The sequence below is a fragment of the Camelus bactrianus genome, chromosome 22 (assembly GCF_048773025.1).
Source record: "Camelus bactrianus isolate YW-2024 breed Bactrian camel chromosome 22, ASM4877302v1, whole genome shotgun sequence".
In the NCBI taxonomy this organism is placed as follows: Eukaryota; Metazoa; Chordata; class Mammalia; order Artiodactyla; family Camelidae; genus Camelus; species Camelus bactrianus.
This window is the reverse complement of record NC_133560.1, coordinates 10164251-10192055: the sequence shown is the minus strand read 5'-3', so window position 1 is coordinate 10192055 and position 27805 is coordinate 10164251. Positions and strand designations below refer to the sequence as shown.

The 27805-nt window shown below is 49.6% G+C and overlaps 1 long non-coding RNA gene across 27 annotated transcripts in view; it reads left to right on the top strand.

The window, feature by feature from the left end:
- The window catches only part of LOC123613430 (uncharacterized), a 463022-nt gene that overhangs the window by 50832 nt on the left and 384385 nt on the right, over positions 1-27805 (top strand). For all 27 annotated transcript variants that reach the window (XR_012501545.1, XR_012501555.1, XR_012501546.1 and 24 more), the window contains one exon: positions 15397-15587. This is a non-coding gene — a long non-coding RNA (uncharacterized LOC123613430). The remainder of the gene's footprint in view (positions 1-15396; positions 15588-27805) is intronic.

Sequence of the window (27805 nt, the reverse complement as noted above, 5' to 3'; positions counted from 1 at the left end):
TGAGACAGCGCTGCTGTACTGTGTTCTTCCTGCTGCCCAGCAATCTTGCTTGGGCGAGGAGATGGCTCCCTGGGCGGTCCCAGCTCCGTGCATCCTCTGGGAGATAACGATGCTTAAAAGGCCGACTGCTTCTGCGAGGAGCTGGCCCAGAGCCTGATCCTCCCAAGGCCACAGTGTGGACACGGGAGCGAATGAAGAATGAGGTGGAGGAGGGCTCCGGGCCGGCCTGGAGACCTGGCCCCGCTGACAGCAATGTGTTTTGAACCTGAATTCGTTTGCCTGCTTTATTCTCAGTGCCCGCGTGGGCTAGAAGAGGGAAGTCAGCAGAGAAGCCTCAAGAACAGAAGCCAGGACAGAGGCCTCCCCCTACGGAAGCATTAGCTGTGTCAGCAGGAGTGAGTTCTGGGTTGAGGCTGAGAAACAGGCTAGTGTCATGAACTGGGATTTGTCACATCCCGAAGTGCTCCAAACACCACTGTCCTTTTTGTTTTCAATATTACGTTTCCCTGGTTTTTCTCCTTGCAGCCTGTCCGTGTAAGACAAAAGGGGAGTCACTTTTGCATTAATATTAGCCAGGGTCAGGGAAGTGGCAGGGCCCAGCTGGACGCCTGCATCCTGTTCTGGGCTTGTAGGGACCGGGGTGCTGAGTGGTGAGGGAGGGGGTCTGCCCTGGAGGGGCAGGGTGGGGAGGACCCCGGAGGGCCCGGGGGCAGTGGGTTCCTCCTCAGCTTGGAAGCACTGTTGAGAGAGAGGGAGAGAGGGACAGAGAGAGGGAGAGAGAGAGAGGCTTTATTCTGTTTCTTATCCAGGGCAGAAATAGACCTAGGGGAGGGTGTATGTCGTGCCAGCCAGATTTAGCCAAATGTATTAGGAAAACATTTCTAATCACAAATGTCTTATTGAAAGAACAAGGTTCTCATGGAGCAAGGATGGCTTGTTCGCATTGAAGTGGAGATTGGAGGCTGTTGTAGGGGAGTTGGACCAGGTCACTTCGGTCCTTCCAAGTCTTGACTCTACAATCTCAGTAACAGTTAAAAAGCAAGCCACCATCCACTGAGTGAGACCATGTGTCACTTTACATGTGTGAACTTACTTAATCCTCACCCACTGAGGTGGGTGGTGTTACTAGTATTGGCCTATTTTACAGATGAAGAGCCTGAGGTACAGAGAGGTTGCTGCGAAGTTTTTGTTCCGTTTTACAATGACACGGTCTGGCCCAGGGGAAGACATTATACTGCAGGGGTTGAGAACTCAGGCTCCAGGGAGCCCCCCAGACTCTGGAGTCCGTCACTGTTTCCCAGCGAAATGGCCTTGGGAGAGTTCTTCCCAGTCCTGGGTTTCTTGTCTGTGAAGTAGATCCAGTACCAGTGCATCCTTCCTGAGAACTCGAGCGTACAGATGAGAGCTAACCCCACCCCACCCAGCCCGAATTATGTCTTAAGAAAAATCCTTTTTTTCCGGCACATTTGCAGATTGGCTTATGCTGGTTTCACGGGCTCTGCTCACCCGAGTTCTGGGGAAGTGTGGTTTGAGTGGAGCTGTTTGACCCTGGAGCTTTCCCACACAGGTGGGCACGCAGGCTTTTGTGCTAGTGGGCTCTGTGCTCTCACCCGTTGATGCTAAGGGGCAGGAAAACCAGAGCGAGGGAGCTGGAGAAGAGCAAAGGGTGGGACCAGAACCCACGAGCATCTTCTGAAAATGCTCCCTGCCTTCCTGCCAGCCAGATGCTTTGGTTTAATCCTACCCAGCAGCACGTGTCCGGAACCTGCTGGCACACAGAGGTCATTTGTGTCATCATTATGACCAAGACAAGGAGCTCTGGTGAAGCTTTTTGCCCCTTGCTTGGTACTTAAGGCCAAGCCCAGGTCCAGCTCACCTTGGGTCCCTGCCTCTCTGTCTGCATTTCAGGGGAGTTCTGGCCGCGTGTGTGCGAGTGTGTGTGTGTGTGCATGTGTGTGAAGCACAGGCTTTGAGAAGAGAGACAAACCTGGGTTCAAATCCTGCCCTGGCCACCAACAAGCCACATAACTTCAGGCAAACGACCTCTCGCAGCCCCCATTTTTCATCGATTAAAGGCGGAAAGTAAATCCTACCATCTCATGAGGTTGTCGGGTGCATCACATGGGGATAACACACATGGCGTGCCCAGTGCATTGCTTGGCATCTAACACACAGGAAAGGAGTTTGCTCAATAAATGGTAAATGATCATTGAGACACAAGCAGTAGATAATCTAGGTCTGCACAAATTAGGGATTATTATTATGGAATAGTGTCTCCTTCCATTCTCTTCCGCTTACATTGAAATCCTGCTTTTCTATAGGAAAGAGAGAGAACCTAATAAGCCTACACGTTCTTATTTTCTGCTGTGTGTTAATGACTCCTGGAGCAGTGCTTGTCCCCTCCCACCAGCAGAACAGTTTCTTAGCCACGCTGTAAAGACCATTTGCATCTTAACCCACAGGTATGTCTGTACTGGGGACGATCTGTGACCTCAGAGGGCCAGAAGCGTCAAGACTGTGTTTTCGATCATGCTATGCTGTACCATCACCCATGAATATTAAAAAAGGGAATAAACACCACGAATACAGAATATGTGGGACAGTAACCTCTAGTCCACTTACCTCAGCAATTCAATTTTTACTTATTCCTGTTTCTTTTTTTCCTACAAGCACATTTAATTTTTAGATGGCTGCAAGAAAAGCGTGGGAAAAAATGTGCATTCTTCTTTCCACTTAGGAAATTGTCCCAAGTTGCTGCGTTTTTCATCATTAGAATTGTAAATGTTCATTCCAGTGGGCATACTGTAATCGGCTTAGCTATTACAGTCATTTACGTTGCTTGCAATTTTTTTTTTATTCATGGATAAGTTTGCCAAGGCGCGCATAGGTCCCCCTTCCCTGTCTTGTTTTTGCTCCTTAGCTTCTGAAACCCCTTTATGTATTCAGCTGGTTTAGGGTTGGCACGTTTCATAGCTCTCCTTAGTGGTGGGAAATAGCATGTATTTTCTTTGTCTTTGGAACTGCCCTCTCGTGTTATGAGCAGCCTGGTCCTCTTAGTCTGTGGTTCGGCGGTGGAGGCTGGAAAACTGAGGAGGGTGAGTGCGCGTGGGCAGGTTGAAATCCGAAGCTCAATGTTGCCTTCAAGTGAGACACGCAGGAACTGCAGGGGCGGGAACCGGGCCTGCGCCTTGGATGGGAGGCTCTGGTTTTAGATGTAGGGTTTGAGAGGAGCAACATCCTGCCCATTCTTGACGAGACGTGGATCTGGTTCGGACATGGACCAGATGGCAGTCACCAGGCTGGAGACTTTCTGGTTGATTTTCTTTCTAGGAGAAGGAGGTAACGATGATGGCAGTGAGTGTGGTCACCATGAATCCAGTGTCTTCTATATGCCAGTCTCTTTGGTAGGTTGTTTATGTACATCAATGCTCACTCTTATAACAATGATTTTATAACTGCTATTTGACAAAGAAGAAAATTAAGGCCCAGAGAGGTCAAGTCATTTGCGCAAAGTCACCCAGCTGCCAGGTTCAAAGTCAAGTCTGTCGGGTTCTGAAGCCCCATTTGTTTTACTACACCAGGCCCCTGTGCCAGTGGAACGGTTAGGACACCACCGACCCGAGCCAAGCCCAGATCGGCAAATCCCCGGGCCCTGCTCTTCTCCCAGAGCTCCGCTTCACAGACCTCAGTGCGACACCCATCTTCTGTGTCAGGGCAGGATGGGAACACTAAGCCTTCAGTACCTGGTGAACCTGTCCTGGTTCCTCAAAGGCAGCCTCGGTTAACTAGATGGTGCCAGCCTCCCTGTGGCTCGGGGTGCCCGGGCCCTGTGCTCCAAGGCTGAGCCTGCCCGCCTGCCCTGGGCAGGGGGGGGGGCACCAGTGCAGCCAGGCTTTGTCAGCTGGGCCTCCTGCCCTGGGGTGGGAGCGGGCTACGGAGGTAGGGCCAGCAGCAAGCCCTAAACTGCCCTCTGCCTCCTTATAAACAGTATTGATTAGGTTAAAAAAAATTAAGTGTAAAAAACGAACAGCAAACAAGCAAACAAACAAAAAAACTCCACAAACCCGTTTCCAGATAGCCCCTGTTAATTTAAATAAACAATACATTCCAGTGGCGAAAAAAGTAATTCAAACGGCATGGAAAGGCAGAAAAGAAAAAGGGAAAAGCCCCTTCTTCCAAACAGAGCCTTCAAACAGCTGCTTGGGATTCCTTCAAGAACTTCCTTTTGCCTGGAGCAGCAGACGGTCAATACATGTACTGATGTATACGTATTTACAATGTACACAGATGAGGTCAACGCTTTGCTTTTTCTCATCTGATGTGTGTCAGGGACTTTCCTGTATAAGCAGGGGCCACGTTCTTCAGAAGGGCTGAGCTTGCACAAGCCGAGATTGTTTTAAGCTGCCCTCTAACGGCGGGCACTGAGATTTTGGTTGTTCCAGCGTTTTCTTAAGCACTCCCAGCCATGGTCCCCCTCCCCTCCCACGACCCAACCGCCATGCAGGAATGAACTTGCAGCGAGGGGCAGAGGAGGGTACTTGGTGGGACCACTCATCCAGCAGCAGCCTCCTGACAGCCCTGCTGGCCTGGAGTGGGAGGATGCTTTTAGATGCTAAGCTGCTGCCCCCTTGTGGCCAGGTGATGGGGAGCCCCTTGCTAACCAGGTGTGTCCCCGTAAGCCGGAACCCCGCCAAATCCTCCACATGGAACCTCAGCCCGTGAGCCCGTTCTTGTTGGGAGGAAGGGAGGAGACTCTTTGGTCCTCACCCTAATGGCTCACCTTTGCCTGTGGCTGAATCCAACACCCAGCCTTGTAGCTATGGAAACTGGAACAAAGATGTTCAGCTACTACTGTGTATTTAGGGGAATGTTTGACAGTGATTGAGTACCTGCCCTGTGCCTACTCTGGGTGCTGAAAAGTAGGAGCCCCCTTATACTTAAATGGAAATACCTTGTTGGAGTCCGGTAAACCTGGGTCTACCACTGATTTGCTGTCTGTTCATCCACCCACCCACCCATCTATCCATCCATTCTTTCAATCGTTCAAAAAATTTTTCGTTGGGTGCCAACTTGTACGCCTTGAGTGCTAAGCTCTGTGTCCTTGGGTGAGTTACTACACTTCTCTGAACTTTAGTTTCCACATCAGTAAATTGATCATAATGACATTTAAATCATGTGGCGTTGTTGGGAAGATTAAATAAAATAATGTAGGTGAAACACTTGCTACATAGCTATGTACTCAGTAAATGGTATGTAGTAGATCAGAGAATTAGAAACTGCCTAATTTTCTGGAAGCTTACATTTTATTTAGGGAAATCTGATATAGATACATAAAGCAGTCAGGGAGTTTCAGCAAGCACAGACTATTGGAAGACTATTGTGTACACATACGTGTGTTTGTGTGTGCGCGCGTGCACATGGTATGTCCAAACGGGAGGTCTGTGGGCTGAAGCAATGTAAAGTGAGGGGTGGACTGGTGTGGGCTTCAAGCAGAGAGAATTATTTAGTCAGACTTTGAAAGATTGGGATTGCTAGAGGGAAGACAGGAGGGTATGTCAGGAAGAAGGACCGCACAAGCAAAATTACTTTCTTCTACAAAAGTGCCATGCCATGGTTTTACTCATATCTCCGGCCCATTAGCCAGTGCACAACCACCCCCAAATGATGGTGGGCCCTGTAAAGACATCCTATTTCCTGAAGTGAAGCAGTCAGCCTATTTTGAGGTCAAAATCAGTCACAGCCATTTCTTGATGCCCTAGTCAGTCAAGCAATTGATAAATTCAGGCAGCAACATCGCTCCGGTAGTCCCCTGTGGACCCAGACAGAATTTGTTAGGTTGATTGCAGAGGGAATTTCCAGGATTCTGATTTAACCAGTGATTTTTTGAGCACGTGTTATGTGCCAGCCATTGGGTTGGATTCTTCATGTGCCTATGAAGTCAGATTACTACACCCATTTTTTGAGGAAGAGACCGAGGGTCAGAGAGGATAGATGACTTACCCAGTCTATACAGGTGGCGGTTGTAGTGTCAATATTCCAACCTAGGCCTCCTGAGTCATTGCTTTTCTCTTATATCTCTTTTGTCCTTAGCCATATTCTCTCCTGGAGTGTAGCTCCAGGTACAAATTACTTCCCCATAGCTGGGTCTTCCATGTTGTTGGCCTGTGTGTCTCTCCCCATCAGGGAGGACACAGTGGCCCTGCTCCATCCAGAGTGATTGCAGGGGACTCAGGAAAACCGCCAAGGGTCTTCTTTCTCTTTAAAAGTTAACCCTGAGTGCAAGCTCTGAATTTTAGTCTGAGTCCAAGTAACTGCACACACCTGTTGTGGTAAGTCATGCTATCTGAGTGGATCACTAAGATGTTTTCAATCGTTTATAATTCTCGTGTAAGGTTTCTTCATTAGCAAGTACATTAAAATAATTAAGACAGCTCGAATAAATCAAAGAAAATGAAAGGATCCTAATTCCACCAGCCATTCTGACTCAGTATTCCCAAATCTAAGAATTAGCCAAATATGAACATTCCCCCCCTTCTCTGAGTGCCTAGAGTTATAAATACAAGGATGCTCTCAGTGGCTCTGCTTGTGTCAGCAAAGAAATTGGAAGCAACATCCATGTACAGGGCACTAGTTTAAAAAATAATGAAACCCTGTGGCACCATTCATAAGAATACAGTAACATATGCTGCTGTGGAAAGATGTCCAGGGTGGAGTAAATCAATTTGCAAATGTTAACCACTATATATATATAAATAGATAAAAAACAAATTTCTTTTGTACAGCACAGGGAACCATATTCAATATTTTGTAATAACCTTTAATGAAAAAGAATATGAAAATGAATATGTGTATATATGCATGACTGAGACATTGTGCTGTACACCAGAAATTGACACGTTATAACTGACTGTACTTCAATTAAAAAAATGTTCTAGTATCTTACATTTACAGAGTAAAAAGTAGCAGGTAGAATATACTTTAATAATAAATTTTATATAACCTGAAAAAATATACTTTCATGAAGAGGAAAAAAAAGAAAACTTCAAGGTGTATCTGGTTCCCATTTCATAAAATACACACTGAAGCACGGTCCTACAGTGTAGCACAGGGAACTGTATTCAATATCTTGTAATAACCTATAATGAAAAAGAATCTGAAAAAGAGTATGTGTGTATATGTATGACTGAATCACTATGCTGTACACCAGAAACACAACATTGGAAATCAACTCTACTTCAATAAAAACAAAAACAAAAACAAACTGTACAGAATTTCTATTTTTATGTATAGAAATAATTACTTAGTTGAATAGACACCAAATGATTTATGGGGAGGTGGCAGGAGGGGGCTCATTTTCTCCATTTTTAGTATTTTTCTCTAATTTTGAACATCTGTGTCACGTGAGAGGCTGGCCTGCAATCTGTGCTGGTCCAGGCAGGCAGGCAGGCTCCTTCCTGGGAGGTGTGGAGGCGAGGTCGGCAGGGACTTGGGGTGGTTTGTCCTGACATCACAGGCTGTGTTGAATAGAAAGGCAGGAGGCAGGGGCGGCCGTGGTGAGCTGGGCAGTTGGCTGCACGGGATTGAGGTTCCTTCCTTTCTACCTGTCCTGGTCGACCACAGGCCAAGACCACGTGTGTGAGGAGGCTCCTGCTTCTGGGGGGTGACTTATGTAGTCTGTCAAGCTCGGTTCCTGCATTGTTTTCATCCAGGCCCCCTGTGACCTTGTGACAGAGGAACTCTCATCGCTATTTAACAAATGAGAAAATCAGGGACCAGAGTGGGTAAGTGACTTGTCCAAAGTCACACAGCTATTGGTAATACCCAGCTTTGGACTGTGGATTGTTTTTTCTCTCTCTCTCTCTGTCTTTCAAGTTCTTTCCGTGGAAAGACACCTGGCAGAGAGATGAGGCTGCATTTGACTCAGACTGAGTCCCCGTGAGGCCAGAGGTGGCGCCAGCGAGCCAGGAGCACTGCTGGCCATCAGAATTGCAAAGCAGTGGCTCAAAGAGGTGCTTTGTTGGGTCTGCACAGTGTTTTTAAAAGCCTTGAGTTAGTTGCCAAAATTTGAAAATAAAATTTCATGTTAAATTTAGATTTCCCACTTCTCTTGAAAAAATCGGTGTCCTCATCGCTGTCAGGCAACCCATCAGCTGGCCGCCGCTTCCTCTAATCTGGGTGTGCAGTTTCCAGGGCACCGCAGTGCCCACCACTCCTTTCTGTCTCCTACCGCTGGCCCGCTTCACTCATTGACTAAAGTAGAAGCCATAGAAATAATAGTTAAGAGCATGGACTTGAGCCGGAGTGGGCTTGTGGCCATGTGACTTCGACAAGTTAGCAAAACTGTTCGCTGCCTTAGTTTACACACCTGTGAAATGGGAGCAATAACACTACCCATCTCATAAGGGTGTTGGGAGAAGCTTAAGTGAGTTAATAGATATAAAAAGTATCTGTGGCATTGAAAGCGTTATATAAATGTTAATTATTATTCTAATTGTTTGCTGGGTATAGGTATTTGCATTTGTAAACTGCTGCTTTCCCCTCACAGCAGCAAATGCTTTTCCTTCTTGAATTACCAAACTCTCTGTCAATCTGATCTCAGAGGAGAGTTTGCAGAGAGGGTTCTGAACTTGTCCGAGATGCTGGCAGAAGCACGACAAGCAGAGAAAAGGGTCCCAGTGCCACCCTGGGGACGCTTCCAGCCCTGACTGTGCTTTTGGGGGCTGCTGCGCACTGACCTGGGGAATCACTGAGCTGGCTGTCACTCAGTGTCCCTAACACCCTGGCCTGTCAGGCTGAGCCCAGTTCCTTCTGCTCAGCACCAGACACCTTCAGACCCTGGAGTCGGGAGGCCACTGAAACAAAGGTGTTTATCTCACTCCGGCTCTCCTGCGGCTCAGCTGGGCTGCCTGGCCCGGCTCTGGACAGCATAAAAAGTCAGGCTCAGATGACAGAGGCAGAATTTAGAGCCCTGTCGGATGGCAGCTGGGATTCAAGCTGTCAGCTGGAGGCAAGTGATCACAGTAAGGCTGGTGGGGACTCTGGTGCGTGCGAGAGGGCAGGGGTGATGCTGTGCAGAGCTCCCAGCCACCCCGCGCCTTATTCTATTTATAATTCTGCTTGATAATAGGGCCCATTCATCCCCTCTGCAGGCCACTAATTGCTCTGGAGCAGAGGGATGACAGCCTAATTATTAACTTCACAAAATTAAAGTTGGGCTGTGTCAACAGGGTCCCTTTGCTGTCACCCAGATGCAATTCGTTGCCCTTCATTGTGGCAAAGGGCAGTTAGGAAAAAAAAAAATTTGAAAACCCTGGCTTGGTTCCAGCTGAGGCAGACTTTTATTTTCTGGCCTCAGATTATCTTTGGGAGGTTCCGCTTCGAGGAGACAGAATACCTCTTTCCTCTTGGCCGTAAACTGCGGTCAGCCCGGCACTGCTCCTCTGACGGGAGGTGACATTTTTGTCCCTGGAAACAGGGGATCTGAGAGTGAGAAGGGGCCTTAGTGAGATTAAAAACCGGCAACTACTGGGCCTGATTCAGCCCATGGATGTTTTATTTGGCTAGCAGAATGTTAAAAAAAAATTTTTTTTAAACAGATAAAATCCTTATTACATAAAAATTAGCCATTTTCAAGCGTACAATTAGTGGCATTCAGCACGTTCATGATGCTGTACCATCATCACCACTATCGAGTTCCGAAACATTTTGATCACCCCAGAAGGAGACTCCGGTCACCTCCCCGCTCCCTCCCCCTAGACTCTAGCCACCACCAGAGATCTGTTTTTTGCCTGCTCTGGATATTTCATATAAACAGAATCGTATGGTAGGTGGCCTCTTGTGACTGGTTTTTTTCATGTTGCACGATGTTCCTGGGGTTCCTCCGTGCTGCAGCGTGTCAGTTCTTTATTCCTTTTAAAGCTGGATAGTTTTAAAAAGCTTTTGAATTAGTTTATAACAGCCATGTTGAGCTGTCACCCAGGTACCGTCCAAATTTGCCTCCTGAAACGTACACTTCCATGGCTCTCACGGTGGTGTGCACAATTCCAGAGTTGTGCAACCATCACCACAGTTAATTTTCAACGCAGAAAAGTCAGATTTCCCAGAAAGACCAGAAGACCCGGTAATACAGGGCCTACCTCCTGACACGATGAGGCAGCCTGCTTCTAAGTGGACTCGGGCTCACAGGGGCCCCAGCCTTTGTGGTACCCGCGGCGGCCCTTCATTCATTTGCTAACTGCCTGGGCCTGGAGGCATGTGAGTGTGAGTCCTGGTCCGGCAGCCTGCTTGGGCCGGTGAAGAACCTGATACCCAGCCAGGCCTGGCAGCTTGCTCAAGGTCACGTGGGACAGGCTGCGAGGAGAGAGCGTGTCTTCCCAGTGCCCCTTCCACTCCAAGGTGGCTCTTTGCTCAGGTAGTGAAGCTAATGATCAGAATCTCTGCCTTAAGGGAGGTGTGACCCTATGTTCGTGACAGTCTTTGTGCTCTGTTAGTGATGAATGTTCGTGCTGGGGGTGCCTGCCATTTCTTCCTTTCTCTGGTTACTGTGCCTAACGTTTCCTTTGGGTGAACACCCCAAATAACCACATTGACTAGGGCAGGCCCTGACCCACTCTCCCCAGGGAGTGCTTATGACTTTCTCAGGCCTGACAGTCAAACTCTTGCCTTAGTGATTGGAGTGGGGCTGAGGAACTTTTGTTGGATCTCCTGCAAAATAGAAGTGCTTTCCCTGCTAAGGGTCCTGAGACCTGAGATGGTACGGCCTGCTGAGGGTGAGTGCCACTTCTAGGAAGGGTCTGCCTGATATTTGAGCCAGTTCCAGGGAAAGAAAAACTGAGGGATGGATAAAGCAGATCTCTAAAGACACTATTTGAGCAGCCTGATACAACCATGCCTGAAACCCTCATCTTTTGTTTTGTAACGTAATAAATTCTGTCCTCTTTTTTCTTTTCTTAAGCTGGATTGAGTTGGGTTTCTGTCACTTGCATTGAACTACTCTGTGCTAAATATGTACAACATATTTCACTCAAAGAACACTCATTAAGCACTCACCCTGTACCAGTGTTTTCACATACGTGATCTCATTTAGCCTTCCGACTAACACTGTGAAGTAGGTAGCTAAAATGCTTTCTAGTTTATGGAGGACAGATGGGGGTTAGGGAGGTGGCTTGCTCAGAGATACTCAGCCTGTGAGTGGATGGCCTCAGCTTTTGGCCTCAAGTTCAAGGCTAGTTCCTCTACCACAACTCCCCAGCACATCATGGGAAACACTTTCAATTTTCCGAAGAGTGTAAACATGTCTTCCACCTTGCTCCCCCCAACCTCCACGATAAAGATATTCCACGATAATTGTGAAAAATTTGAAATATATGGAGAAGTATATATTAAAAATCCCACCACTCACTAATAACCCCCATTAACTTTAACATACTTCCAGATTTTTAGTGCAATTTTGTAACATATGGATGTTTATGTAAAAAGAATAAAAGATCACTGCGTATGTACAATTTTATACCTGCGTTTATCACTTAAAATGTTTTAAGAATGAGGACTGTTCTCCATATGTTTTCCCTTGAGTTGGAGGAAAGAGTTCTCTGGGCTCTGGGGTAGACCCAGGGCTCACCCTCCACTGGTCAGTTTAGAGCTGCGGGTGGCACCTCTGCTGCTGGGGTGGCTCCTTCCCTGCCTGGGGCCGAAGGGTGGGTGTCCCCTGGTTTGTACTGGACTGTGCCCAGCAGCCGCTGGAACCCGCAGGAGACCACCTGCTGATGCAGGGACGCCTCACGTGTCTGTTTCCTACGCAGGCAGGGCAGGCTGTGATGGAATCAGTGCAGATGTGAGTCCCTTGGGGAGGTGGAGTGGGCTGTGCCAGAAACACTGGTTTTGCTACTGGTGTGACCTACAGGTCATCTCCCGACCTAGGACCTAGAAGGCTGTGAGGCTTTCTCCCTTTGCCCACTTGATCAAACACACGCTGTGCTCTCCATGCCCACACGGTGGCGCTATGGAATAGGAAACGAATTTACTCCTCGGGCTTTGGGAGAAGAAATAAAGGCAGAGCAGGAACGAGCTCTTTAGAGAGAAGAATGAAGCAAGCTGAAAATGTACAGCTACTAAGGGTGTGTGTGTCATGCGGGGTGAGAAGGGTGAGGAGACCCCAGGCAGAAGTAGAAACACACTGGGGAGGAAAGATAGCAGTCATGGGGCAATCAATATGTTGTCATTGACACCTAACGGGAGATAGCGTGATGTAGAGGGAATTCCCGTGGGTTTTGGAGTCGTGCAGACAGGGTGTGGATCCAGGGTCAGGCACTTCCTAGTGGTGTGATCGTAGCACGCCACTTGGTTTCTGAGCCTCAGTTTCCTCATCTGTGAAATGGGTGGTCCTCGAGGTGTGGGAAGGGTTGGCACTGAGCTCTAGGAGGCTGTGCTAGTAAGTGGCAGAGGCGGAATTCTAATCCAGGCCTGCCTGTTCCAAAGGCTTCTTCTATCATCACAATAATGATTTTGATGACAATGAATGTATATGTGCATACATATGCATATACATATGTATTAAATGATTTTTTTTACTAATTGCCTTTGAGATATAATTCACATAAAAGTCTACAGTTCCATGACAATTTTTTTTCCCAAAGAGCTTCCCCATCCAGACATTAGTTTAGTAATAACACTAACTGACATTTACCGAGCACTTTAAAATGCACAGGATGACTTTACTCATCCTTTTTCATCTAATTTATTTTTTAATATTTAGATATAATTTATTTTATTTTACTTTTGATGGTATGTCAGTATGTTTAATAAGAGCACTATTATTAACTATGATTTATTACTTTTGAAAAAATTTTAGCACTTTTTTATATAGCAAATCAAAATTCTGGTTCTGTATTTAATTTAATAGGCTTTATTCTTTTAGAGCAGTTTCAAGTTCACAGCAGAACTGAGGAGAAAATACAGAATTTGCACATACCCCTCCCCACCCACACATATATACTCCCCTACCCTCAACATCCCTCATCAGTGTGGCGTATTTGGTACAATCAGTGAACCAACATGGACACATTATTATCAACTGAAGTCCATAGTTTACATTAGGGTTCACTCTTGATGTTGTACATTCTATGGGTTTTGACAAATGTGTAATGACATGTGGCCACCACTATAGTATACAGAATAATTTCATTGCTCTAAAAATCCCTTGTACTCCATCTATTCATTCCTCCCTCCCTCCCCTTTCTCATCTAGTTTCAATCCTATGATATCCTGTGAGCAAATAAGGCAGTTAAAAAAAGAGTCATCACCCCCACCCATTTTACAGACAAGGAAATGGAGATACAGAGAGGTGTGGCTTGTCTAGGAGACGGCTGACTGATGAACAGAAGGAACAGAATGAGTCAAGAGTCTGGGGACCCTAGGTTGGTGAGTGGCTACCTACCCATTACAGGCAGGGACAGGCTGGAGCGAGCTTCTGCTTCAGGTGGAGGCCTGCAGGTGCCTCAGGTGCTCAGGAAGGGTGTGAGTTGAGCTCTGGCTGGGGGATAAGAGCACCCCTAGCCTGGAAGGCAGCTGGGGTAGGATTTTGGCCTTGGGTGAAGGGAGAGGGACTTGCTGACTGTTGCATCATCTAGGCTGCTTTTGGCTGCAAGGATAGGAAAGCCTGCTAACAATGTCTTAAGCTATAGAAACATTTAATTATATCACTGATAAAGAATCTGGAGAGGCAGTTCCAGGTTTGGCTCCGAAACCTCACGATGGCCCCATGAAACCAAGGCTTGTTCTTTCTTTCCACTCCACCATCTTTAGCATTGGCATTTTGACCTTAGGTTTGTCCTCTAGGTCGTAAGATGGCTGCGGATGCTCCAGGCCTCACGTCTTCACACAGAGCAGGAAGGATGGCAAAGTGGGCATTTCCCCACAGTGTTCTGTTTTTAGTTAGCAACCTCAGAAAGTCTTGGCAGACTTCTTACATCTCATTGACCAGAGCTGGTCACATGCCTGTCCCTGGACTCTCACTGGCAAGGAGGAACAGGATGACTGAGATTGGCTTAGATCAGGCATAATTTATCCCCTGGGTCTGGGAGAGAGAGTTTGGCTTTACCCAGCAAGATGTCTGAACAATGTCCATTTTTATGGGCTAACAAAAACGGGGCAGGCAGGTTGGGAAGTGATGTAGAGGAGCGTTTTGGGGGCAGGAAAGTACCAGTGTCCCCCTTGATTGTGGTGGGGCTGGGTCTAGCATGGCCTGGCAGGGATGATGGTGCAGGTGGGAGGGGCTGGCTGGGTGCAGGGACCCCTGCCTTGCAGTGGATTCACCCAGGCTATTTCTTGATGTGGGGCCACCTGGCTCTTTTAATGGGGGAAGGAGCAGGCCTGGCATTTCTGACTCTGTTTACTCTTCTTTGGGCGTTGCTACTTGCCTTTGTGTTCACTCTACATTGTCACCACCTGTCTTGATTGTCAGGGGCAAAGCTTGGGCAAAGGCTGCCAAGCTAAGAGAGACGGAGTTGGAGGAGAGCACGCAGCAGGGGTGGATGCGTCCAGCGCCACAGCGCAGGGCTGCCCAGGTGGTTCGCCTCACCACCCTGGGGCTGCCACTTGCGTGGAGCATGGCGTTTAAGGCCTGCCTGGAGTTGTATGGGAACATTGGGAAGACCTGACAAGACCATACGTGCGATCTGCGGTGTGTGGACACGGGGCATGCGGGGCATGTCCTCGGCTTGGATTTGGGACAGTCAGGGATGCTTGGTGTAGCCCATAGGTCGGGGAGGTTCTGCAGGGAATGCGCCAGCCATCCCGAGTCCCAAGGCGGCTTGTATCCTCAGGCTCTGCTCTTTTCCCATCTGTCCTCTTCTCCCTCCCTGCCTCTTGTCACCTTCTCCCTCGCCTCTGTCTCCTTGTTTTTCTCTTCCACTCCCCGAGCCGCCTTCACACCTGGGGGAAGGCTCTGCTGCTGGGACGCAGGCTGCAGGCCCCCCGGTGTGAAGAGCTGGGCCATTTTCAGCCTTTGCCTGGCTCCTGGCTCTCCTCCATCTGCCCAGTGCCCCAGCGCCCCTGAGCAGCCTCCCTCCCACCTTGGGGCTGCCGTCCGCCAGCCGCTGTGCTGGAGGGACCCAGATTCATTTTAACATCAGCCGAATCAAAGGCTCATTGAGGGAGTGGGTGTCACTGAGGGCGGAGTGAGGCCCCTTCCCCCTTGGACCCTTTAGACTTCTCTCTCCATCTCCGGTCAGGGACAGTCCTCATGACATCTCTGTGACCCCTAGATGGGCATCGCATTTCTTGGGCAAATGGTGGGGGCCGGGGAGACTTGGAAGAGGTTCCTTGCAAATCCCTCTCCAGGGCTTGCTAAGGCTCCTATGCTTGTGAGTGCAAACCAGCGATGTCATCTTTCTACAGGAAGAAAGACACATTGTTACCATGCAGCTCCTGGAAACCACCGCCTGGGTCCCTTTCTCGTCTGCAAGCGCCCTTGGAAAATTGAGCGGGTGATCTGTGTCAGACAGCCACAGCGACACTAACCGCCACCACCACCCCTGTCTGAGAGCTCCTTGGGCACCCACTCATTTGATCAGATGCCAACTTTGCAGGTCAGTCTGGTTTTCAAGCTGCTGTCTGTTACGAGCTGGTTTTTTTTTTTTTTTTTTTTGGTTTCCTTGTCTGAATTTTTACCATCCACTTCTGGACTGCCGGTGGATGGAGGGCAGATGTTTGGGCAGTCTTGCAAAGAAGGTGCCCAGGAAACATGAAAGCAGAATGATAATTAAAGGAGCAGTAAAACGGAGTTTTAGGGGCTGTTCCACCTCTCTTGAATCTGCGAATTGTGAAATGTTTTGCTGAAGGCCTCTTTTAATCCTCTAAGCTGCAACCACAGTGTCAGTCATAGCAGTCACCATCACTGAGTGATTTTTCTGTGTCAGTCATGGAGCTCATTTAATTTAACACAGACACTATTATCACCATTTTACAGATGGTAAAACTGAGGCACAGGAAGGCGAAATGACTTGCCCAAAGTTAACACAGCTGATAAGACTTAGAGCTGGTATTTGGACGCGGCCAGGGTGGCGCCAAGATGCAGGTGCTGAACTCGGCCGCATTGCCCCTGCCCAGCAAGTGTCGCTGCTGTTCCTATCAGGAGTTCTGACTCAGAGAAGGCCAGCCAAGTGCTGAGGTCAGCTGCCAGGGGTGGACCTGAGGGGGAAGAGCTAGAGGTCTTTTATGCGTTACCCCTGGGCTCCCAGACTGGGTGTTCTGGCTCCATGGGCCCCCTGGCTGGTGGGTGGAGCGGGGAGGAGCCCCTGAAACTTCCCCAGGTTCATGGCCCTCACGGCTCTTGTCTTGTCCTGCTCGTCTGGACACGGCGCTGGGTGGAGGTGACCAGGGGATATTCCAACTGCCCAGACCAGGAAATGAGACTTGTCCAAGGTCCCTCAGTCCAGGAATGACAGAGACCCAGAGCCATCTGCTGAGCCCTGCTGTCCGGCAAGCCCTCTGGTGGGGCCCTCCTGCCCCGCTCAGCTGCTCTCACTGCACGAGGGAAGGTCCCGAGGGAAGTTATCAGTAGAAAGAATCTCTCGAAAAGGCAGAGGCCAAAAGAAGGAAGGACGGGTGAGGTTTGGGGTGGCCTCCCCTAGTTGATGGCCTGTTCTTTCTTCCTTGTGACAGCTCCTAACTGGGTTCCCGCCCGCATCTGGGCCATGATCGCTGGTGTCACAATGTAGTCCTTTCCAGGAACAGTGGGTGGGGTTATCTCAATGTTTTTCTGAATTCAAAGAATTTCTCCAATCCTTTAGAACTCCGAGATGGCCTTGGCTTGGTCCTGGAGCAGCCAGGCTGTATCTCCCCGGCCTTTGGTGAGTGGTCGAATTCCGTGGGTCCCTCCTCTGCCCTTCATCTCTGCTTTCCTTGTTTCTACCCTCTCGACCTGGCAGTCCCAAACCCACTCCTAGCTTGATACTTCCAAACCGGAAGGGCATTCTTGGAGGTTCTGCCTTTGACCTTCCCAGGGGCCCTTTTCCTGGCCCTGCAGTTCTGATAGCTCATGATACCTCGGGAACAACCTCTTTCTCCAGCCTAGCAGTTTGGAATTTCCCCCTTCCCCCCATCTCCAAGCTCACAGCTGCAACACAGAGCACATGGAAGGGAATGGAAGGAGGGTCATAATGAGGCTTGGCTGCCCAGGGTCTCCTCTATCTTTAGCCCAGCGCTTCCCAGGACTCTGAGTAGTGCCGAAGGGCGAGCCTCTGGCTGTCTGAAGGTAGAAACAGGAAGAAGGGAATTAAAGTGAGAAACAAATAGAAAAAAGAATAGTAGCTACTATCTGTTGATTCCCACCAGGTACCTTACATAAATTATCTCACTTAATCTCCATAGCAGCCATCTGCAGTAGGTATTGTTGCCCATTTACAGATGAGAAAACAGAGGTTCATAGTGGGACACTGACTTGCCTAAGGCCCCGCATCCAGGGAATGGCAAAACTGGTAACCTAGGTGCCATCTTCATCCCAGTGAGTCCATTTTTTAATCTTCAGGCCAGGCCTTTCTCCCAGAGTTCCAGACCTTCGTATGAGACTCCATACATGGCTGTGGTCTGACCAATCAGTGTATTCCTTCTCCCTGGCCACAGTGACTGTGACACAAACCGGGTCAATGAGAACCCTTGGGAAGGAGAAACTTCTTTTCCTTTGTGACTGCCAGCAGGAGGGAGGCTGTAAGCCTGCAGCTTCCAGGGGCTGCCACATGGCATCCTAGAATGAAGCTGGCATGGAGGGAAATGGGGCTGGGAGTTGATGACTGAGTCCTTATGGCACTATCTGAGTCTGGATCCAACTATGCCTGAAGCTGGAACCCCTGACCTTTTTAGTCCAGGGAGCCAACAAATTCCCCTTGTTGGCTTAAGCCAGTTTAAATTGGGCAGCTGCCGCTGGCAACCAAAATCGTCTAATACCATTGCCAGAACTTGTCCTAATTCCCGTTTAAGTGATTTTGTTAGATTTGTCCTTTTGAAGCACCTTCTGCACAAAGGCCTTATAGTCAGCCTTGCCCCCAAGTGGCTCTGTCCTTTATCTTTAGCTGTATGCTCCCTAGCCTAGTGCACAGAAGTGTTTTATCCAGACTTCTTTCTTTAAATTTTCTACTATTTTTTTTTAAATAAGTAATTTTAAGTTTTAAACTAACAGCCAGGAGCCACCTTTTCTCTTGCCTGTCCTGACCTAGTCATATATTTAGCTCTCTTCAACTCCCTCCCAAACCTCACAGCCCCTCCATCTCTGTGGTTCTTGTTGACTGTATAAAAAATACGTGTAATGCTCTGAGGCATGGGTTGTGAGTCCTCAGGGGACACGACACGTTCACTTTGGTGCTCCCAGGCCAGGGTTTTGGGACACTTTGGTCTGTCCTGCTTCTGGTTCTCTCCAGCCCTCCAGTCACCTCTGAGAGATGCTTGGAGAGCCAGAAGCCTTCGGCTGGTGGCTCAGCCTCCCAGAGTTCTGCCCAGTTTAGACAGAAAAATGAAAATGCAAGCCCAGCTCGACTACAGTTCTCTCTCCTAAGGTGAGTTTGGCAGTCCAGAAGGTTCCCTGCGAAAAGCGTTGGCTTGATTTTGGACCAGCTGTTGGACCCAGCAGAACCTGGGGAGAGAAACTCCTACTTTATCATACACTGGCTCGCTTCCCTGAAATGATCCTCTTTCCCCCCATTTTGTCAATGGGAAAACTGAGGCAAAACCCCCAAACTGACCTGCTGGCAGTCACAATTGAGGGTCTGACCTTGGGGCTCGGAACCCCACGCTGAGCGTTTCTGCGCGACGTCATTCCTGCCGCTTTACTTGGTCTCCTCCCTCCAGAGCGAGGGGGAAGCACAGCTGTCGGAGCGCTGGGGGAGGATGGAATGCTTATTAGGACCCCCGCTCCCCAGGCACATGGTTCAGCGGGTGAACTCCTGACCCTTGGGCTGCTGCAGGAAGTGTGACGTAGTGACTCCGGCTGGATTCTGAGGTCTGTGGGGAGAGGCAGACATGCCTGATTGAATTATTCCGTCCAGGAGGTTAAAAATATGTCAGGGGATGGCAGAGCTAAAAGTGCTGATGCTCTGTGCTCAGCTCCCCGAGGAGTCGGCCCTGCTGGAATGCCGTGTGAGCGTCCGTGCGCCTGCTGCGGGGAGGGTCCGGGCAGGATCTGGTGGCCCTCAGAGGCTGCAGGTGTGGGGCCCTGGGCCTCCAGGCCACCACTGGACACCTGCAGCCTCCCTGCAGGGCCGGGAGGTTTCACAGCTGGGAGTCTTGGCCAGAGCAGGTGGTGAGTCTCAAAGATGGAGGCGGGGAAACCTAGCCCTGTCTGGGAGTCCCCAAGCTCTCTTCAGGAAAAACCCAGCTTTCATTTTGGGAATCTCCTGTGGGGAGGCAGGGAGTGCCTTAGAGGGAGGGGGGGGTCATCTGATAGCATAGTGGGTTCCAGATGCAGGAATGGTTGGTATGGAGTATGCCCAGCCTCCTTTCACCTTTCTGCCAAGTGCACGTTAAGCTCTGCTGATTTTTGTTGCCCAGTGAACATTCCCCTTTCTCTTCGGTAGCAGCGTCTTGATTTTCCTCTGGGGAAATCTCAGACCACATGATTAAGGCGCGGCTGTCTTCAGTTCCCTGGTTCCCGGATTAGGCCTGTAATTCAGTCTGGCCAGTCAGAACACCATACCTTGACTCAGCCTAGCCAATCAGATCAGCATACCCTGCTGGCTATAGGGTGAACATGTGTCCCAAGCTAGACCAGGGAAGCATGTATTAGTCAGGATGGGCCAGGTTAAGCTGCAGTAACAAATAAACCCCTGAGAACCTCTTTACAAGAAAAATTTTTTGTTTTTGTTCTTAATACTCCTCAACTACTGGAAAAGAGAAGTTTTCTCTTCCTCCTGGGGTTGCTGAGCTGTAGGATCTATGTCTAGGGAGCCACTCTACAGGAAGCCTGCCTTGAAATGACACTATCACAGAGTAAACCAGAATGCAGAAAGGTGATTTCCTGTTAATATCATTTGAGCACCTGGATACAGCCATGCCTACATCCCATTACCTGAGCCATTACAGTGTTTTCTATTTTTTTCTCCTTTATCCCTTTCCTCCTTCTCTCCTCCTTCCTTCCTACTTTTCTTGTTTCTTTTTTTCTTTTTTGGCTTAAGCTACTTCGAATTAGAGTGCTCTTGCTTGCAACCAAAATGATCTATAAGCCCAAACTCTAATTCTTCTAGTAGCTGGTTCAAAACTCACCTTGTCCAAGCAACCTTCCCAGATTAATGCCCCCTTCTCTCTGATTCACTTATTTTTCCAATGCTCTCTCTAGCTTTATGACTTTTATTTCCATGACATCATTTTGTGCTTATTTGTGTATTGTCATTTTCTCATATAGTTCTTTTTCAATCTCCTTAACTAGATTGTTTTCAAGTCAAGTCAAAAGCAAAGACATTTACTGAGCTCTTCTGAGTAGATGGCATTATGCTAGGGGCTGGCATGGAGTGAGAGTAAGTCATTTTAAAATAACAATAGAAGATTTGAATTGGGCCAGAGATGAACCTCATCCATTAGGCAGGTCCACTCAAGTTGGGGGTGTCCAGGAAGGGGTCACGGATGAATGGGGCTTTGTTCTGAGTGTTGTCACAGAGTCCTGGGGCTGCTTTGAAGGTCACCTGCTTAATTTTGATGATTTGGAGGAGAAGGGCCTCCTACACAGGGGGACAGGAGGAAAGTGTCTGAGCACACACTGCTTCCTGAATTGCCCTGGAGGCTTCCCTGTCCTGTCGTCCTGGACTTTCGAAGCTGCCTCAGCTGCAGACTCTGGCCACGATTCCACGACCGGTCATGGAGTATGAAAATTTCCTCTGAGATCTCTCTGGCTGCATCAGCATTATATCACCTCACTCTGACCTGCAGCCCAGCAGGCCCGTCTTCTATTTTATTTCCCCATGACCAAGTCTCAAGGCTCTACCTCAATCCTTCATCTGAGAGCAGATTTGTTTTGGGATCGGGGTCCTGCCGGGGCCTGAGTCTTTGCAGGGGCTGAGCCTTGTCACTGAGCCCTGGGCTGGGCCCCTCCTGCTGGCTCTGCCTGGCCCTCCGTGACTGCCTGCCACTTTCCTGTTGGGCCGTCTGGGCTCTGGGCTTTGGCTGGTCCCCATGAGCACACTGCATCCAGACAGACCGGATAGGATGCGTTCTGGGGGCAGTAAGTTCTTTACGCCTCATCTCCTTGTGGGCCATCTGCTTCTCCCCTAAGGCCTGGGGTGGAAGGAGAGGAAATGACTGCCCTAAGAGGGTCTGCAGTTTCATCCAGAGCTGTTGGTGAAGCATTTTGGGATCCTCGGATGGGACCCAGCAGATAGCATAGAATGACCTCCCCTTCTGGTTTTGCGGAAATTGGAAGGGAAAGGCTTGGAATTCTATATGCTCAGGCTCGTGGCCCAGGCTTGACAAAAGCCCTTTCAGGATGGAAATAGCTCTGCAGCTCCCAGCCCGGCCGCCCATCTCCAGCACCGGCAGGACTTCCTCTTTGTCTGCAAACTGCTGCGCTGGTGTTTGCAGAAGGGGCTCCTGCCGGCTAAGTGTGTGCTCCTTCAGCCCTGCAGAAGGCAACTTCCTAGGAAACAGGACCTCTCATCCCACCGGGCCTCCTTGTTGTTTATCTTGTCTTCAGATGAGTCATTGCATCTTGTGACTTATTGACAGGCCTGATGTGGCTCTGCAGAGAATCCAAAAGCCCTTGGAGGAGTGCCTGTGTCATGGAGGAGAGAAACCAGGACTCGGACTTGGGGATTCCTGAGGTCAAGTCTCAGGCTCCTCCCGATATGACCTGGGGAACGTTACTTAACCTCTGGGAGTCTGTTGCTTTATCTGTAAAGGAGGAATAACAATTTCCACCTTGCTGGGGTGCTGGGCGATTTTATCTTTCAAAACGCTGGTCTCAGTGTGGAAGGCTGGGAAAGATTTCAGAGCTGGGGGCTATCTGCAAGGTTGTCGTGGGGTTACTTGGCCCTCCGGTGGGTTCTTGGTCCTGTGCGCTGCAGCCAATGAGTGAATTCCATATATCACTTTCTCGGTCTTCCTTCTGGGCCCTGTGTCTGGCTCCCTGGCCGTGGTGGGAGGCCCGCGGTGGCGGTGCTGGGCTCATTACGTGTTTTCTACTGCCTGCCCCAGTGTGTGCTTCAGACCAGCAGCCTGCAGTGCTGATCCACTGGGCAGAACCGCTCTTCGCTTTGTCTGTTGACTGCTTGTGCCATTTCCTTTTGTTTAAATTTTAATTAATAAAAAAATAAAAATCATACCTATGTAGAGTTAAAAATTTTAAACACAGGTCCTAATGGCAGAGACCACCCCCCCCTTCCATGGCTGGCACATGGCTGTCCAGATTAGAGATGGTTTTTTCCAGCCTCCCTTGCAGCTAGGAGTGACCATGGGACCCAGTGCTGGACAGTGAGACTTAAGCAGGAGTGTTGTGGGGGTGGCTTTGGGGAAACATCCTAAAAGGACAGCTGGCATGCACCCTGTTTCATCTTGGTCCCTTCTTCCATCCTACTGGCTGAAATGTGGATTTGCTGGCTGGAGCTGGAGCAGCCATATTGAACCATAAGGTGGGCTTGGACTCAAGGCTTGTGTAGGGTATAGCAGTGAGAAAAAGGAGCCTGAATCTCTGAGGACTTTGTGGAGCAGCCCTGAGTGGTCTCTCTCCAGACTTTTACACTTCTGTTTTAATTAAGGGATTTTGTTGTGGGTTTCTGTTTCCTTCCACCAAACCTAATTCCAGCAGATCGAGCTTACCTGTCCCACACCTCCCCACCGCTGACTCCTACTCCGTGGAGACAGCCACTTGTTACCGTTAGCTGTTTCTCCTACTATATTTACCTTCAGAAGTCTGAAGAACACACCTCACTGGTCTTTCTCGTTTTTTTGTGTATTTGATTTTAGACATTATCTATTGAGTTCCTCCTACAGAATAGTAGGATTTAGCTCTCTTTGCTCACCCGTCAACCCTCTGCTACGCACAGTCACTGCCCTTCTGGCTATCCTGCCAGTAAAGATTTCTGGTTGAATCCACAGAGAGCATATTTATCCGTTATGACAGCTCTGTAATTGTTGTTCACAGCCGAGCTAGGTCCAGATCACAGGGAGTGTCCTATGATTATGTTTGCTTTTTAAAATACAAGTTTTACTTTTCATGGAATAATAATGCGTCTCTTTTGGTTTGTTTCATTTTCTATTCTTTTCCTGCAGTACTTTTTTGAGGAATAAATTCCACGTAGTAAAATACATCTTAGGCGTCCAGCTTAATGACTTTTACATATGATATGCCTGTGACACCAGGACATGTCTGTGACCCCAGAAATTCCCTTGTGTCCCTGTCAGTTGATACCTGTCTGTCCCTGTCCCCCAGAGATAACCCCTATTTTGAATTCTGACCCCATGGATTCCTTTTCCCTGTGTTTGAACCGAATGTCAGTAGACGCATACGGCATACGGCATGTATTCTTTTCTGTCTGGCCTCTTCCCTTTGTCCCATTTTTGAGATTCATCCACGTGGTTGTATGTGTCAGTCGTTCGTTCCTCGTGACTGCCAACTCATGCTCCTAGGATGGAAGTATCATACTTGGTTGATCCATCTGCTATTTGGTGGCCCTTTGGGGCTGGTTCTAGTTTTTGGCTATTGTGCATAAAGCTACTCAGCATTCTTGTACTGGTATTTTTGTGGCTCTGTGTATTCATGTCTCTGGACACACTCCCAGGAGTGGGGTTTATGGGCCATAGGATGGGTACATGTTTCACTTTATAAAAAACTGCCCAAGAGTTTCCCAAAGTGGTGGTGCCGTTTGTGAACCACGAGCAATGTATGAGGGGGCCAGTCGCTTCACTGCCTCAGCAGCACTTGGGATTGTCCGTTGTTCTGAATTTGATCTGTTCTGCTGGGCGGACAGCGATGATCGTTTGTGTTGTCTATTTACATTCCTCCCAGTAGCTACAGTCACTGGAGGCTGGAAGCCCGCCTGCCAGGTGCTGGCAGCCGTTCGAATGGCCCAGAGGGGCAGCTTCTCCTCTCGGAGGTGCTGGGATGACCCAGGGTCTCGAGGGCCAGGAATTCTCTGCTGGCTTCCTGTTTTCTGTTAGAAGGGGTTGAGGGCAGGCTTCCCACCCCAGCCCTGCTTCCGGACAAGTTGGGGCAGTGGGGTTTGGTCAGCCGATCTCCTCCTGGGGGCCCCCCTCTGCATCCGTCCTTGTGCTCCCCACCAGGCTGGCCTCCCTGCTCTGCATCCTCCCCGGAGGACATACGTTGGTGGTTTTCCCAGGGACGGGAGGCTCTGGGTAAACGCTGGGAGACAGAGAAAGGCCAACAGGGTTGACACATTTGTGTGAGGGGTTCACAGTCCTTGGGCCATGCTGGGCTGACCTCCTCTTCCTAATCTCCCCTTTTCTAGAAGTGTGAGCTCCGTGCAGGGAGGAGGTGGACCCCGGCGTGAACCCATCCCCCCAGATGACCTGGGGCAGGGAGAGCGGAGCCCAGGCGGTGGCTTCACTTTATTGTCGCATCTGTTTTCATTATCACAGTTCTTCTCCATTGACACTTGAAGGGTCATCTGACCTTGGCTGTTGCAGAGAGGGATCTAGTTGTGTCAGCTTTTGGGGAGGGAGCCTGCTCCCACCCTCTTCCTTCATGATCCCGTGAGTGTTCTGTGGATGGAATGGAGCACCTGGCAGGGAGGAGTCGTGGGGCACGTAGACCCTCCTCCCCGCCTCACCCTGCTGGGTGAGGGTGAGCCTGAGTGTGAGATGAGGTTCTACCTAACTCCTCTGTTCCAGAACTGCCCCCATCTTCAGAATCAAAAGTCTGGAGAAGCTTCTGTGCTGACACTCCCAGCGTCTCTCCCGCGGAGGTGGGCACTATGGACCTGGAGGGCTCGGAGAGCGGCTGGCCTGGCAAGATGCCCTTCAGTTCCGAGGTGTTATTCTTGGTCTGGAAACCCGAAGGAGCTCGCTGGCGTTTTACGGGCTTGCCCCGCTCCCTCGGAGAAGGCGTTTGGACCCTGTCCTGAGAAGGCGTTTGGACCCTGTCCTGAGAAGGCATTTGGACCCTGTCCTGGGCTCCATCTCATTCCCTTGTGCCTTTCATCGTTTCCCTTTTTAAAAATAAATTTCTCTACATTTCAGCTGAGTCATTTTCCTCCTCCTCCTCCTCTTCGTGACAGTCCCGGGAGCCGGAAGGAGCCCTGTCCCGAATCCTTGGCTCCTCCAGGCCAGATCTTTTCCAAATGTCAAACTCTCAGGAACCTTGGCACCCGGTGGAGTGGACTCTGGCCCCAAATCTCTTTCCTCCTTCGTCCCCGTCGGTCTCCGCTTTCCTTTCTCATGAAGGAGTTTACGAACTGGCTTTTCTGTGGGCCCCTTGCCTTGAGGTTTGCTGAGAGCGAGCCTGGCAGGAAGGCACTCAGCTCCCCAGTATGGCCTCGGGGCCACTCAGGGGCTGCTCTCCCACCCTGGAGAGGGTGTCCGCCTGGTTAGGCTCTGTCCCCTTGTGCCTGGCTCACATTATGGGGCTGACCTGTCTGTGCTGGCCATGGAAGACGCCGTTCCTGCCTCAGAGGACCGCCAGGACCGTGGACAGGATGGGGCAGCTCATCCCTTCTGCGCTCTTGACTTCCTGCTCAAGCCTTCGGACACGGCCAGGAGAAGCGACACCCACCGTTGACATGGCGCCTGCTGTCTTCAAAGCATCTCCTGTGCGTTGTCGCTTTCATGCAGCTGCAGTCATGTTCTCTTCCCTACCCACTGCGACGGATGCAGGGCAGCTGTTAGTTTCCTTATTTTGTGGCCAAGGAAACAGGCTTAGAAAGTTTAACTGGTTTGCCAGGGTCTCAGGACCAGTCATTATTATTTAAAGAAAAAATTTGTTTTTTCAGTCATTATTATTTAAAAAAAAAAAAAAGAGGGGGAGAGATTTACCAGGTGCAAGACAATAGTTTCTCTGTCTCCTGACTCCAAAATTACTAGACCTGCCGGGGATTTTTAATTCTGACACCCCGTTGCTGACTCTCTGACATGTCGACGCCCCTTACACGGACACAAGGATTTCTTTCCTTTAGGAGTTAAGATGAATGAAAACTTACCCGATTTGACAGTCTGGCCCTCTTTTGGACAAGAGGTCTCACTCATTCATTCATTCATTCTCACTGTGTCCTGGCGGGGCTGCTGGAGAGACATGAAACCATGTGCAGAGGCGACAGTCTCTGCCCCGATGTTCATTTCCAAGGATGAACTTAAAACCCTAGTTTCAATGTGAAGAACGTGCCATAAAATCCTCCAGCCTCCCTTGGGGAAGCCAGTCTCCATGGAAGTGGGGAGACTAACCACCCTGCGACAGCCATGCTTTGAGAGGCTTCAGGGGACGGGGTGCCACATGGAGCGGGGGAGAGAGAATGGGAGAGGGGGTGCGGGGAGCACCGAGGCACCCTCTGGAAGGGCCTGGCCATCACCTGGGAAGGCAGCTGACACCATGTGGACAAGAGACCCATTGCCCAGCAGAGCCCTTTCTTAAGTTTCTGATCCACAAAATCGTGAGCAAAATAAAATCATTGTTTCAATCTATGAAGTTTCGGGGTTTGTTTGTTGCCATAGTAACGAATAGCCAGGGCAGAATTTCAGGGCCTGGTCGTTTTCCCTGCACGAAGCCCTCTTTGGCTCCCCTAGTCCTCTGCTGTGGATCCTTCAAGACTCGGGAGGGCGAGCAGGCCGGCGGCCCACCTCCTCATTAGGGTGCCTTCCCCCACTTAGCTTTAAGAACCATGAAAAACCCCAGAAACCCTCCAGTGGAACATGGAAGTAGCTGATCGTCCTGTGCGCCTTGTGAGCAACTGCCCTGCCTCTGAGAATTCTCGGAGGAGCGTCTCTTTTCTCTCCCAAATTTTAGCTCGTCCGGGCAGATACGATGTGCAGGGGTGGTAGGTGGGTGCACAGCCTTGAGTGCCAGGGGGCTTGAGTTCTGTGGGACAGCAAGGTTCATCCTGGAGGGGCCTGCTTCGTGCTTGGCTTTTTTTCCTTCCCCTGTTCTTTTTAGGAAGTGACTTTCGAGTGTGCGTTTTTTCTGGGGAGTGATGAAAACCAAACTGCTTATGCAAGCAGCCACGCAGGACTCCTAGCCCAGGGCTTGCATTGCTGTTTTCTTCATGTCTCCGCGCCCCCCTCTCCCCAATAATTTCACGTGAAACCTTGTCCCCTTCTCAGTAGGGGGCTTTCTCTTTTGTTGACTTTAGAACAAATTCAGATTTCTGTCTCCAGATTTTGGGATCCCCAGCTCCAGCTTCCTTTGGAAACTTTGCTTAAATACCAGCATATTTGGAAGAACATCTAACCCTCCCACAACCTAATCATTCCTGAACCGGTGGATTGGAGCAGTCCTGAGGGCTGGGGAGAGGCAGCTGCGTTTCTGAAGTCAGGTGTATTTAACCCACATTTTTACATCTGGAGTGATCGGTGGTAAGACAGAGCAGGGTGAGCCCTGCCACCCTCTGGAGCTCGCTAGCTTAGTGACAGGCTCTAGGCATATTAAGAAGCCTTTGATGGGGGTGGGGGTAGAGTGTGCGCTTAGCATGCACAAGGTCCTGGGTTCAATCCCCAGTGCTCCATTTAAAAAAAAAAAAAGAAAAGAGAAAGGCTTTGAGCCTCGGTTTTTTCATATGTAAAATGAGGCTCAGAGATAGTACCTGTGAAGCGCCAGGCAGCTCATGGAGCACATAACAGATCCAAGAGAAATAGCTATCACGATGAGGAGGATGATGGAGGTGGGGGG